This window comes from Eulemur rufifrons, chromosome 9 (assembly GCF_041146395.1).
Source record: "Eulemur rufifrons isolate Redbay chromosome 9, OSU_ERuf_1, whole genome shotgun sequence".
NCBI lineage: Eukaryota > Metazoa > Chordata > Mammalia > Primates > Lemuridae > Eulemur > Eulemur rufifrons.
The window spans coordinates 19,444,102-19,456,194 of record NC_090991.1 but is presented as its reverse complement, the minus strand read 5'-3'; positions in this window follow the sequence as shown (position 1 = coordinate 19,456,194).

The window sequence follows — 12,093 nt, the reverse complement described above, 5'->3', positions numbered from 1 at the left end:
GATGTGCTATAAATGTGAAAAATAAAAAAGCAAAAATCTCTCGGGAGACTGAGGTGGGAGGATCACTTGAACCGAGGAGTTTAAGACCAGCTTGGGCAACATAGTGAGACCTTCATCTCAAAAAAAAAAAGCAAAAATCCTAGTAATTTTTTATATTGAAATAACATTTTAGATATATTGGGTTAAGTGAGATATATATATGTATACACACACACACACACACACACACACACATATATTTTTAGAGACAGGGTCGCACTCTATCACCCAGGCTAGAGTGCAGTGGCGTCATCATAGCTCACTGCAACCTCACACTCCTGGGCTCAAGTGATCCTCCTACCTCAGCCTCCCAAGTAGCTGGGACTACAGGTGTGCACCACACCACACCTGGCTAATTTTTTCTATTTTTGGTAGAGATAGGGTCTCGCTCTTGCTCAGGCTGGTTTCCAACTCCCGGTCTCAAGTGATCTGCCCACTTCGGCCTCCCAAAGTGCTAAGATTACAGGTGTGAGCCACTGAACCCAGCTCTGGGCTTGTATCTTTTAAAATTTTGCTCCCTTTTGCCATGTAAACAGCTGTATCTTATCCTCATTTGATGATAACCCCTGGCCCCTGCCCTCGCCTATTCACCTTTTTGTCTGTCTGTGTTGCCGTGGTCATTAGCTCCTCCCAGATCTCTGACCTCTCTCCATGGCCTGACTATCGCTCTTGCCTCTTCCTCCCTTGGCTTAGGGATTTAAGAACACACTTCTGGTTCCTTCTCCCAGGCTCTCCTGGGCCCAGGGCTGCCCAACATACCCCCAGACCCCTCCACTAGACTTCATCCAGGACCCGGGGGATCGGGACCCAGGTCACCTGGGGCCCGTTGAGCTCTGGTTCAGGGCACAAGATGTTGACTTCAGCCTGTGGGATTGAGAGGGAAAGCCAGGAAAAGCCTCGGCCCCCTTCCTTGAAGGAACCTGAGATCTATTTGGAACTAATCCTATGAACAAACAAATGCAGGGTCCAGCCTCCCCAGCTAGACCCTATTTAGCCACCTCCTGACCTTGTGTATGTAGCCGTGCCAAGCTGCTGCTCCACACAGATAACTCAACTTTCATGTGACAAATTTCTGAGGCCGGGGCGGGGGGGGGGGGGGGGGGGGGAAATGTTGCAAATACAGGGAATGTGTGAATTGAGGAAATTGAATTGATTAAGAAATATAAATTGAGAAAACGGAGCTAACAAAGGGGAGGCCACTCTGGTGGTCACTCTGGGGCCCTGCAGATTCCTGCCTGCGACTCCCAGTCCCCAGAAACTCTGCTCTTAGGCTCTGGCCTTGCTGTCTCTTGGCTCGACCTTCCCAAACACGCCTTCTGGGCTCCTGCCTCTAGACCTTTGCTCACACACTGCCTTCTCCTGGGATGCCTTTTTATCCAAAGTCTGCTCAATCAAATATACAGATCCAAGTTCAAACGCTGTTTCTTCTTGAAGCATTCCCTGGTCAATAACCAGAAATTATGTGTCCCTTCGGGGACACTTGTTTTATGTTTAATGTTTCTGCTGACCTGGTGTCCGCCCCTCCCCGCTTTGGGCTTGCATTGTGGTTGTTGCTGCACCTCTCCTTCTGGACTGGGGGACTTTCCTGGGGACGGGATTGTGCTTCTCTCTGTCCTCCAGGGTCCCACGGGGTCCAGCACAGTGTCTGGCCCCAGTGTCAGCATTTTCGTTCTTAACATTTATCTCCATCAAAGCATTTCTTGCTCTGTGTGTCTGTTGACATGTCTTTCTGCCGTGATAAACTATACTACAGCCTCCATGGATGCTTACCAGGTACGGGCTACTGGGGCTACAAAGATAAACCAGCCACGTCCCAGTCCTTCAGGAGAGCTCTGACTAGAAGAACAAGTAATTGCCAGCATTATTGTAAATGGGTGAGCAGACACCTGTCCAGGGATGGTGATGGATCAAAGAGCAAAGGTCAGTTCTGCTTTTTAGCAGAGTCAGCTCAGAGCAGGGTCTAGAAGGATGAGGAGAGTCGTGGGCCTGGGGGTTCTTGGGGAAGAACTAGACAAGGTCTGCATGATGAGACGGCCCAGCCCATGTAGTTGGAGAAAAGGCAGAGGTATGAGTCTCATTAACCTGTATACCAGATATTAGTAATCCTTGCTGTGGAGCAGATGTGCAGAAAATGTTTGTTGACTGGCTGAGTGACCCACTGAATGAATGATCTCTTTCATTTTGTGAGCGTGGGTGTTAGGTAGGGTCCAAATCTGCAGGTGGCAGAGACAGGCCAGAAGGGTGGTTCCTAGGGGTGGAGAAGCCGGGTGGTGGGGGCCCAATCCGGGGAAGGGACTGCAGGAAAATGCAGAACACCTGATAATCATTTGGTCCTATCCCACACCTCCTGTGAGCCCGCCCCTGCACCAGGCCGGTAAAAGAAACCACCTGGGAGTCCCCACAGCTTTCTCCACTCGTAGAGGCTGACCTGTTCCTCTCTCTAGAACATATTTTCTATGTGCTGTTTACTTTGGGTAGTTTCCTTCTTTACTTTCACGTTGTATAGTTTCTTTCTTTCCTGTAACAAACTGTTTGTGTGAGATTGCTTTGTATTTGTGATCACTCTGTCATCGGCTCAACTCGGTACCAGTACTCACTCTGGACACTGGGATCCGAGGCCCAGGGAACATCGGGATAGACCTCATAACCAGTGACTCATTTATCTCCTGGTTAGTTTTAGATGACCTCCCAGGGTTCATCATACCTTAGCTTGATTTCCCCGTATTTGCCTTGTCCTAGAATCACCTGGGGAGCTTTTTACATACAGGTTCTTGGATTTCTCTCATAGGGATCCAGAATCCCTATGTTTAATAAATGTCCTAGAAATCCTTATGATCAGGCAAGTCTGCGAGGCTGCCACTAGCAGGAGGGTAAGTGTGACTTGGGTGCTTAATAAAAACGCATAATCCCAGGGCCGGGCACAATGGCTCACACCTGAAATCCCGGCACTTTGGGAGGCCGAGGCAGGAGGATTGCTTGAGACCAAGAATTCATGACTAGCCTGGGAAACATAGTGACCCCCTGCCATTGCTACCAAAAAAAACAAAAAATTAGCCCGTTGTGGTGGCACGTGCCTGTAGTCTCAGCTACTTGGGAGGTTGAGGGGGGAGGATTGCTTGAGCCCAGGAGTTTGAGGCTGCAGCGAGCTGTGATCGTGCAACTGCACTCCAGCCTGGGTGACAGAGCAAGAAGACCCTGTTTCAAAGAAAAAAAAAAAGAAAGTCCTGAAACCCACCCAGGCTTATTGTAGACTCTTCAGCGGGGAGGATCTGGGGTGCTTAATTAGCCCCCAGGTGAGGCTCACCATTACACTGGCTGGGGGCCACTGCTGCAGCCCAAGGTTGCTTATTAGAATCACCTGAGGAGCTTTAAAAGGGCCTGGGTGGGGTCCCCAGTATCCATTTTTCTTAAATAATTAATTTTCTTAATTAACTAATTAATCAATTTTCTTAATTAATAAATTATTCTGGCATGTACTTTGGGCTGAGAACCACTGCACGCACCTTAGAGTGCAGCCCACCTGGCAGGCGAGGAGACGTGAGCCCAGGTGGGATTTGCAGCACCGCTCAAGTCACACGCGTAGACCAGTGTTTCTCACAGCCAGCTGCACATTAGAGTCACCTGGGGGAGCTTTTAAGCTCCCAGTACCCCAGTCCTACCTAGACCAATTAAATGAGAACCTACATAGGGGGTGGGGGAGCAGAGTAGAGAGGCCAGGCCTCGTTCTTTTTAAAAAGCTTCCTAGGTGTTTCTAAGAGGGAGTCCGTGAGGAGGTCCTTGGAAGATGGCACGTGGGCAGGTAAGTCGGGCAGTGCAGAAGCGTCCCAGCTGGAGCGTTCTGTAAACCTTCAATGACAGGCGGGGGCACAGACTTTTTTCACAGCCCCAGTTCTAAGAGCCAGGATTTAGTACACCTGCCAGATTCAATAAACCTGTGCTTCTGCTTTTAAAATCCGCTGCAATAGCCTGCCTTGTGAGAGGCCCTCTCCTGGCCGTCATTTCATTATTTATTCAGTATTTTCATAAGGATCCATCGGCCCAGCGGTAAAAGTGCCAGGGAGAAAACTTTATTTAAGGATCATGCATCTCTTTGGCTTTGTTACCATCATTTCTAGGGGAGCAACAATTACCTCGCGTCTGGCTGTTCTTCCTCTGAGTGCAGCATCCTTCCGGTTGGCTTAGAGGGAACATCAGTCTCCCTTTCTCTTTCCCTGGGAACCGTGCTTCCTGCATGCTAATGTCCAGCCCCTGCCTGGGAGCTGGGACTGCAGCCGGAACGTCCGCTTTAGGAATCCCCTCATTCCCATGTTTGTTCATTCAATAAATCTCTGTCAGTGCCTTCTCCGTGCTGGACACAGAGCTGGGCATTAAAGTGTGACAAGTGCCATTCTGGAGATAAGTTCAAAACACTGAAAGAGAATTGAGAAGTGAGGAATTTTTTTTTTTTTTTTTTTGAGACAGAGTCTCGCTCTGTTGTCTGAGCTAGAGTGCAGTAGCATCAGCCTAGCTCACAGCACCCTCAAACTCCTGGGCTCAAGCAATCCTCCTGCCTCAGCCTCCTGAGTAGCTGGGACTACAGGTGCACACCACCACGCCTGGCTAATTTTTCTATTTTTTGTGAGATGGGGATCTTGCTCTTGCTGAGGCTGGCCTCGAACTCCTGGCCTCAAGCGATCCTCCCACCTCTGCCTCCCGGGGTGCTAGGATCACAGGCGTGAGCCACCAGGCCTGGCCAGTGTTGAGTCTTTAACTGAAAATCTGAGGTAACGGGAAAGTCATCCTACTTCCTATTACAGATACAGAGCAAAGTGAATTGGTCAGTACTTCAGCCTGTGCAAGGCAGAGGGAGATTACATACTGAACTTATGATTTGTACCTATCATCTAGACAGAAATAACCCTGGAATGTAGAAAGAAAACAGTAATTCAATGTAACAAGCACGAGTCATGTGCCTAATGTGTGTCAGGCACTGTCCTTTGTGCAGCAGCAGCCTTCATACAATGCTGGTTCTGGTATGTGCTGCGTCCTAAGTGCAAATGAAACAATATTGGGACCCAGGGAAGGATGGGGTCACTGGGGTGGAGGGGGGTTGGGCAGGGTGTTCAGGTCATTATGGCAGAGATGGCTAACCGTCCACGAGGATTGCGTGCTCCCGTTCCACAGGGTAAAGCCAGGGGTGACGTTTCCTCTTTGCATCCAAAAGTGGCCACATGGTTGTTCTTGCCAATGAAATGTGAGCAACAGTGACTTCCAGGCTGGAGCTTTTAAGAAGCCAGCGTGTGGCTTCTCCACTTTCTCTTTTGTTAGCTGGAAGCAAAGGTTTCGAGGCAGAGCCACCAGACAGGAGGGACCTGGGTACCAGGAATCATCCTAAGGAGGGACGCTGCCAGCCAACCAGGCACACCTGCATCAGGGAAAAATAAACTTCTACTGTGAGAAGCCACCCAGTTTGGGATTGATAAGAGTTAGTTACCCTAATTAACATGGAAGATTTCATGGAGGAAGTAACATTTGAACTTGGTGTTGAATAGTATGTAGAATATATACATATATATATATATATTTTTTTTTACAGGCTCTCATCCTGTCATTCAGGCTGGAGTGCAGTGGCATGATCATAGCTCAATGTAACCTTGAACTCCTGGGCTCAAGTGATCCTCTTACCACCACCTCCCAAGTAGCTGGGACTACAGGCACATGCCACCATATCTGACTAATTTAATTTTTTTTTTTTTTGTAGAGACGAGATCTTGCTATATTGCACCCGGCAGTATGTAGAAATTCTGATACACAGAAATGAGGAGAAAGCATTCTAGATGGTAGGAACAGGGGAATCAAAAGCCTAGAGATGGGAAAATGCAGACCTTTTTCAGAGAAGCATGTGCTGTCTGATTCTGCTGAGGCTTGGCATTCTCAGTGGGGCTAGGCAGAGAAAGGTAGAAAGCTGAACTGGGAAAGATCACAGCAGGTCCTGCAGGAGAGACAAAGCAGATTGTTTTTGTTGTGAAGGCAAGGGGGAGCCATGGGAGGTTCTTGAGCAGGAGAGTGGCATGTCTTTTTTGCCTGCCAGGTGGAGAGTTTTGAAAGAATAGCTAGTATGATACCTCAAAGGTCCAGATTTAAGGCTGGCTCAAGAGGTTGAGAGGCAGTAGATACCTTAAGACACTTTTTATAAAACTTTTGAGCACAGTATTTATATAGTTGCCTCTGTGATGTAAACCAATTTCCAATATTACAAAATAAACTTCATGTAAATTTTTGTGGTTATGTATTTGGGAGCATTTAGGGGCTCCATAGCTCTCATCCGTTGCTCAAAGTGGTTCCGGACCCTAAAAAGGTTAAGAACAACTGCTTAGGTAAACAAGCATGCTGCAGGCAAAGGCAACAGTTTCTCTTTTAGAATCCTATCCAGAGGGGCATGTCACATTGGTGACATTCTGTCTGCGAGGCTGCCAGGGCTGCAGGCTCCGGGCATTTATTGTGAGACGTTTTTCTGGAGGACTGCAGGGTGATATAAAAAACTTTTTTATTATAGAAAATTTCAAGTACATAAAGTTAGGCAGACTTCTAGAGTGAACCCCTCTCACCCCGTTTCCGTACTTACTACCTCATTGTCCGTCTTGTTTCATCTGTTCTCCTGCCATCTTCCCTCCTGTATTATTTTGAAGCAAGTGTCAGACATCATATCACTTTATCTGTCAATATTTCAGTAAGTTTCTCCAAAAGATAAGGATCTTCTAAAAAAGAAAATAACCGTAATACCATTATCACACCTACAAAAATGAACATAATGCTTTGATAGCATCAAATCCCTAGTAAGATGTTTATAGTCTAATGGCGTCATTTTAATAGATTTTTAAAAATAAAGTTTGTCTTAAACATTTAAAAGATTCTTTTTTTCCATCTCCAAAACCCTTACGCTTGTCCGGAGACCAGTTCAAGTTCAGCTCAGAGAACATTCTGGTGTCCTGTGGTGCTGGAGCTCACTCGGTTTGGAGGTTTCGCTGACAGCGGAGGGCGCCAGTTGTGGTGCTGGTCCCATTCTGCCCCGAGTTGGGGTCACGTGTGTCTGGTGAACTGGTGGCGGGATCTCTGGGCAGAGAACCCAGCCGAAGGCAGCATCAGGAACCAGCCCTGACAGCTTGACCCAGTGAGTGGAGTGAGTTATGACTGCAAGTACCGTGTGGCCACTGTCCCTCTGATCTGTCCCCGGCTTAGTCCCATTTGGAGTGAAATCTGTGGGGGCAGATTGCCCTAACACTCTTTAGAGTTGGCACCCCTGTAACACAGAAGCGGGGAGTGGTGTGGTTGTCTCCGCCAGACCCCCTGGGTCAGAGGCTGGCGAGCTGGGGCAGAGGGGCTGATTTCTGCAGGTGCGGCATTGTCCTGGGGGAACCCCTGAAACCGGAGGAGGGGAAAAACCCTCCAACGCCACCCAGACACTGACTCTGCTTGCCTGTGAGCACGTCTGAGACAGTCCCTGGGGACTGCGAGCTATGTGACGAGGGCAGAGAAGTACAGAACATACCTTAATGCTCACGAGCATCCTCTGCACAGGTTATTATTTTCCCACCTTCCGTGTGTGAGACCGAGATCAAGTAGCGGGAAGAGTCACACAACTAGTAAGTGAGGTGTCTTTAATCCAAAGCCGTGTTCCTCTCACTCTGACACTGCCTCCTACATAAAAGGGGCTGCTTTGGGGGAGGAATGGGTGGGCTGCGTCAGGGACCCACTGGGGACCATGAGACGTTGCTTGTCTTCACCTTCCCAACCACTCTATGAAGTCACTTGCATCCTTACTCTACAGATGGGGAAGGGAGGCTCAGTTTTCCTGACTCCAAAGCTCATGATCAAGGTCAAAATAGTTCATTGGCTGTTTTCTGGGAAAACTAGGCTTTGATCTGTGGTTCAGAAAAAAAAAAAAAACAACTTGGATTTTCATTTTAGAGTTCAGAGAATTAGGTTGGTTCTTTCTTATTTGGGGTTCAAAATTTTAGTTTGAATCCTTGGCCCTAACAGTCTCTGGTTCTTTATAGATATTAAATAAATGAAAAGCCATAAAGGTGACAGGTCGCATCATACTTGGGCATCTGGAGGCAGCAAGCTTTTACTCTGGCCCCTGGCTCCGGCAGGGTGGTGGCTGCCATTTGCTGAGACGGACGATGGCCGTGGGGTGCGATTGCTGAGTGATGACTAATATTAAAGGGGATTTGGTAAATAAGAACGAGTTTTGCTTGGAACCATGTTTATAGGCGGTCTTCAGTGCAGGTGCTGTTTCGAGTGCGTAGGCAGACGGGGCCTAAGCTGGTGCTGGGCGGTGGCAGACGGCTGTGTCTTCCGACTTTTCCAGCTCCAGGGCAAGGGCTGTGCCAGGAGGCGCTTCTCAGCCATCCCCCTTACACCTCTGAAGGAGCCTTTCCCCACCCAGGTCTGACTCAGAAAGCGGGAGCAATGCCAGAGGGGGATGGAGCCAGGCACAGGCCCGGGCAGAACATGCGAGGCCGAGCATTTCTATCCGTGAAAAGCTGGACACGGCCCAGGTACCCACCGGTCAGAGAGGAGAGGAGAGGAGGAAGGCATTCCAGCGCCTACTCTGTGCCTCAGTTGTGTGCAACCACATCGACACCAATCTCTATCTCCTGGATGAGGAACCAATATGGAGGTGGGAGATGGGGCATCTCTCCAAAAGGAGATTCAGAGCTCTGGTCTAGGGCAGCTTTGCCTAGAACGTGTGCCGACAGGGGTCTCGCCCTGCTGCTCGTGGGCTCAGGCACAATCATGCCCTCCAACCTTAGTGTGACACCCACCGGCCACACACATGAGGATTGTAAACCAATCAATTAATCAACCAACCAACCAACCAACCAGTCAACTAGTCCAGAGTCACACAGCTTGCAAGTGGCAGGTGGCCTTGAACCCTGCCCTTCCTGGGCTTCCTTTTTTCTCCGCAGCTATTCCTTAGTTTGGAAGCCTCACCATTTCTTGCCTGGACTATTATAAGTAGTCGGATTAGTATCCCTGCCTCCAATTGGGCAACTCTTCCATCCATCATTCATTCACTTGACAAATATCTATCAAGTACTTGTTCTGTACTGGGAAGGGCATGTTAACTGCTATTTGCTCAGACACCTCTTTCATTCCTTTGAGACCCTCCAAGTTTCCTTTAAGTGACCAAGCAAGCCCTCTATGCCACCATTCCCTAAAAGCAGGCTCTATCCTGGGCTGCCACAGTGCACAACCTATACGACTGTATGCAGCAGCTCTGCCTCCAGCACCCTTGGTGTCAGTCACAGTCTTTCTGTATATACATTTGTTTTTTTAAGAGACAGGGTCTCACTCTGTTGTCCAGGCTGGAGTGTAGTGGCCCAATCATAGCTCACTGCAGCCTCGAACTCCTGGGCTCAAGTGATCCACCCCCTTCAGTCTCCCAGGTAGCTGGGACTACAGGTGTGTGCCACCACACCTGGCTAATTTTTAAATTTTTTGTAGATACAGGGTCTTGCTGTGTTGCCCAGACTTGTCTCAAAGTCCTGGCCTCAATCGATCTTCCTACCTCAGACTCCCAAAGTGTGGGATTACAGGTGTGAGCCACTGAGCCCAGCTAAGTATTTTGTAAACTGCACGAATGCTGAGGAATTCTTCTCACTGTTATGGTGTGAGAAGTGTGGGACTCTGTTCTAGTATTGTCCTCCTCAATTCTCAACAGACCTCAGGGGTTCCCTCCCTGACTGAAATCCTCTGCAATCCTCAGACTCCCCGTCCAGGGTTCCAGGAGCTGATAATCACCCTTCCTCAGCCTCTGCCTTCGTTTCCTGTATCCACACAGAGGAAGGTAAGGGAACCCACGCTCCCTGAGATCTTGTATGTGTCAGGCCCATGCCGAGCAATTTACAGAGAGTATTCTATTTAATTTTCAACAACCTCTACAGAAAGAGGTATTACCAACCCCATTTTAGGAGAAAGAGTCTTCTTCTTCTTCTTCTTTTTTTTTTTTTTTTTTTTTTAAGGGAAAAACCGAGACTCTAACTTGATTTTCTCAAGGTCATGTGTGTGTGTGAAGTGACAGACCCAGGATTTGAACTTAAATTTCGTACGACTCCAAACCCTGGGTTCTGTCATCAGACTGCTTAGGTTTGTATTCCAGCTCTTCCACTGACTAGTTGTGTGTGCCTAGGGAAATTACTAAATCTCCTGAGGCTTTCTCTTCTTGGCAAAATGGGGGTGGCAATAATTTCTGCCTCTCTGGGCTGGTAGGAGGATCAAAGGACTTAAAACAAGTAAGACACTATGTGCCCAGCGTACTCAATAAATGTTTTTCCTGTTGTAATTATTACGACTTCTCCAAGACACTTACGTGACTATAGGGACAATCTTCACAGTTATGGAGACAGACCCAAGATTGAATGCTTCTTTGTCTTAAAAGCCTTAGGCCAATTTAGTTACAATAGCCTTTGCATATCCAAACATGGAGCAGTGTGTAGATTACAACCCCCAAAGGTGACAGTGGACACTGTTTATCCAGCAGTGATGACTGTGGGAACAGCACAAGGTGAGACGAGGGTGTTTGCAGATGGTGTAATTGGGTCACCTGAGTCTCAGTCATCTCTGAAGGAAATGAAAGTGGCATTTGAAAGGACGAGGTGGGTCTTTCAAAGCCCAAAGGGAGCTCTGCTCATGGTTTAAATCTCTTGTCCAGTTTTCACTGATGCATTGATTTCTGCTCTTTAGGGTTGACTTGATGAAGCCTAGTCAGAGGCCGGGGACTAGATTGGGTGCTTGACTGCTCCCCTCCGTCTTCCCGATGCTTTGAATTCACGGATGGCAGGTGACAAACTCAGGTAATGTGGAGAGACCAGTGCATGTGTCCACGGCTTTACCTTGGTGGAAGGCTGTGAGCCTGATGCCAAAGCCCTGAGTCTCCCAGCGCAGTCGGGGGTCCCTGCCTCTTCCCAACTTCTCTAAAACTTCCCCAAGGACAGGGAATCGGGGTCTGTGTGGACATTACAAGTGGGCACCGAAGTCCAGTTTTTCTCCCCTTTGGGTACCCAGAGGACTATAATTCTGTGTCGTTCTGTCTCGTGGGCAGTGGGAGGAAATGATGTGTGTCACTTCTAGGCTGAAGTATACAGGAGCAGGTGCGCCACCTGTCTTCCCCAGCGGTGGCAGCTGTGTCCCCTGTGGGGTAGCTCTGGGATAGCGCAGCCTCCATAAGCCTGGTCGCCACATGCCTGTGTGGGCAGGAGCATTGCTACTCTGCCGGCCCTCATGGGAGGAACATGGCTGAGAAACAAACTGTTGTGTTAAGCCACTGAGATTCTGGGGTCGTTTCTACAGCATTACCCAGCCTGTCCTACCCAACACAGGGTCCCTGCCCTGGAACACACCTAGTGTGCCTCCAGCCATGCTCGGCCTAAGTGTGCCTCTCCAAGGGGTGGCAACAGTTTGGGGACGGTGTACATTTTGCTAGACCTGTACCTCCGCATTTCTGCTTTGTGCCTGCACCATGGGTCACATCTGGTGTTTGTCCCGCCCTCCACTCGATAGGGAAGCAATAAAGTTACTTGTTGTTGTTTTTCTCTTTTAAAAATTAAGTTTTAGGCCGGGCGCGGTGGCTCACGCCTGTAATCCTAGCACTCTGGGAGGCCGAGGCGGGTGGATCGCTCGAGGTCAGGAGTTCGAGACCAGCCTGAGCAAGAGTGAGACCCCGTCTCTACTAAAAATAGAAAGAAATTATATGGACAACTAAAATATATACATACAAAAAATTAGCCGGGCATGGTGGTGCATGCCTGTAGTCCCAGCTACTCGGGAGGCTGAGGCAGGAGGATCGCTTGAGCCCAGGAGTTTGAGGTTGCTGTGAGCTAGGCTGAAGCCACGGCACTCACTCTAGCCTGGGCAACAGAGTGAGACTCTGTCTCAAAAAAAAAAAAAAAAAAAAATTAAGTTTTATTTTTATCAAGGCAAAATGAGTACCCGGTTCAAAAATTAAAATAGTACAGTGTTACACCCCACTCCTGATTGCAGCTCCCCAGAATCAAATGCCTTGAATTCTTC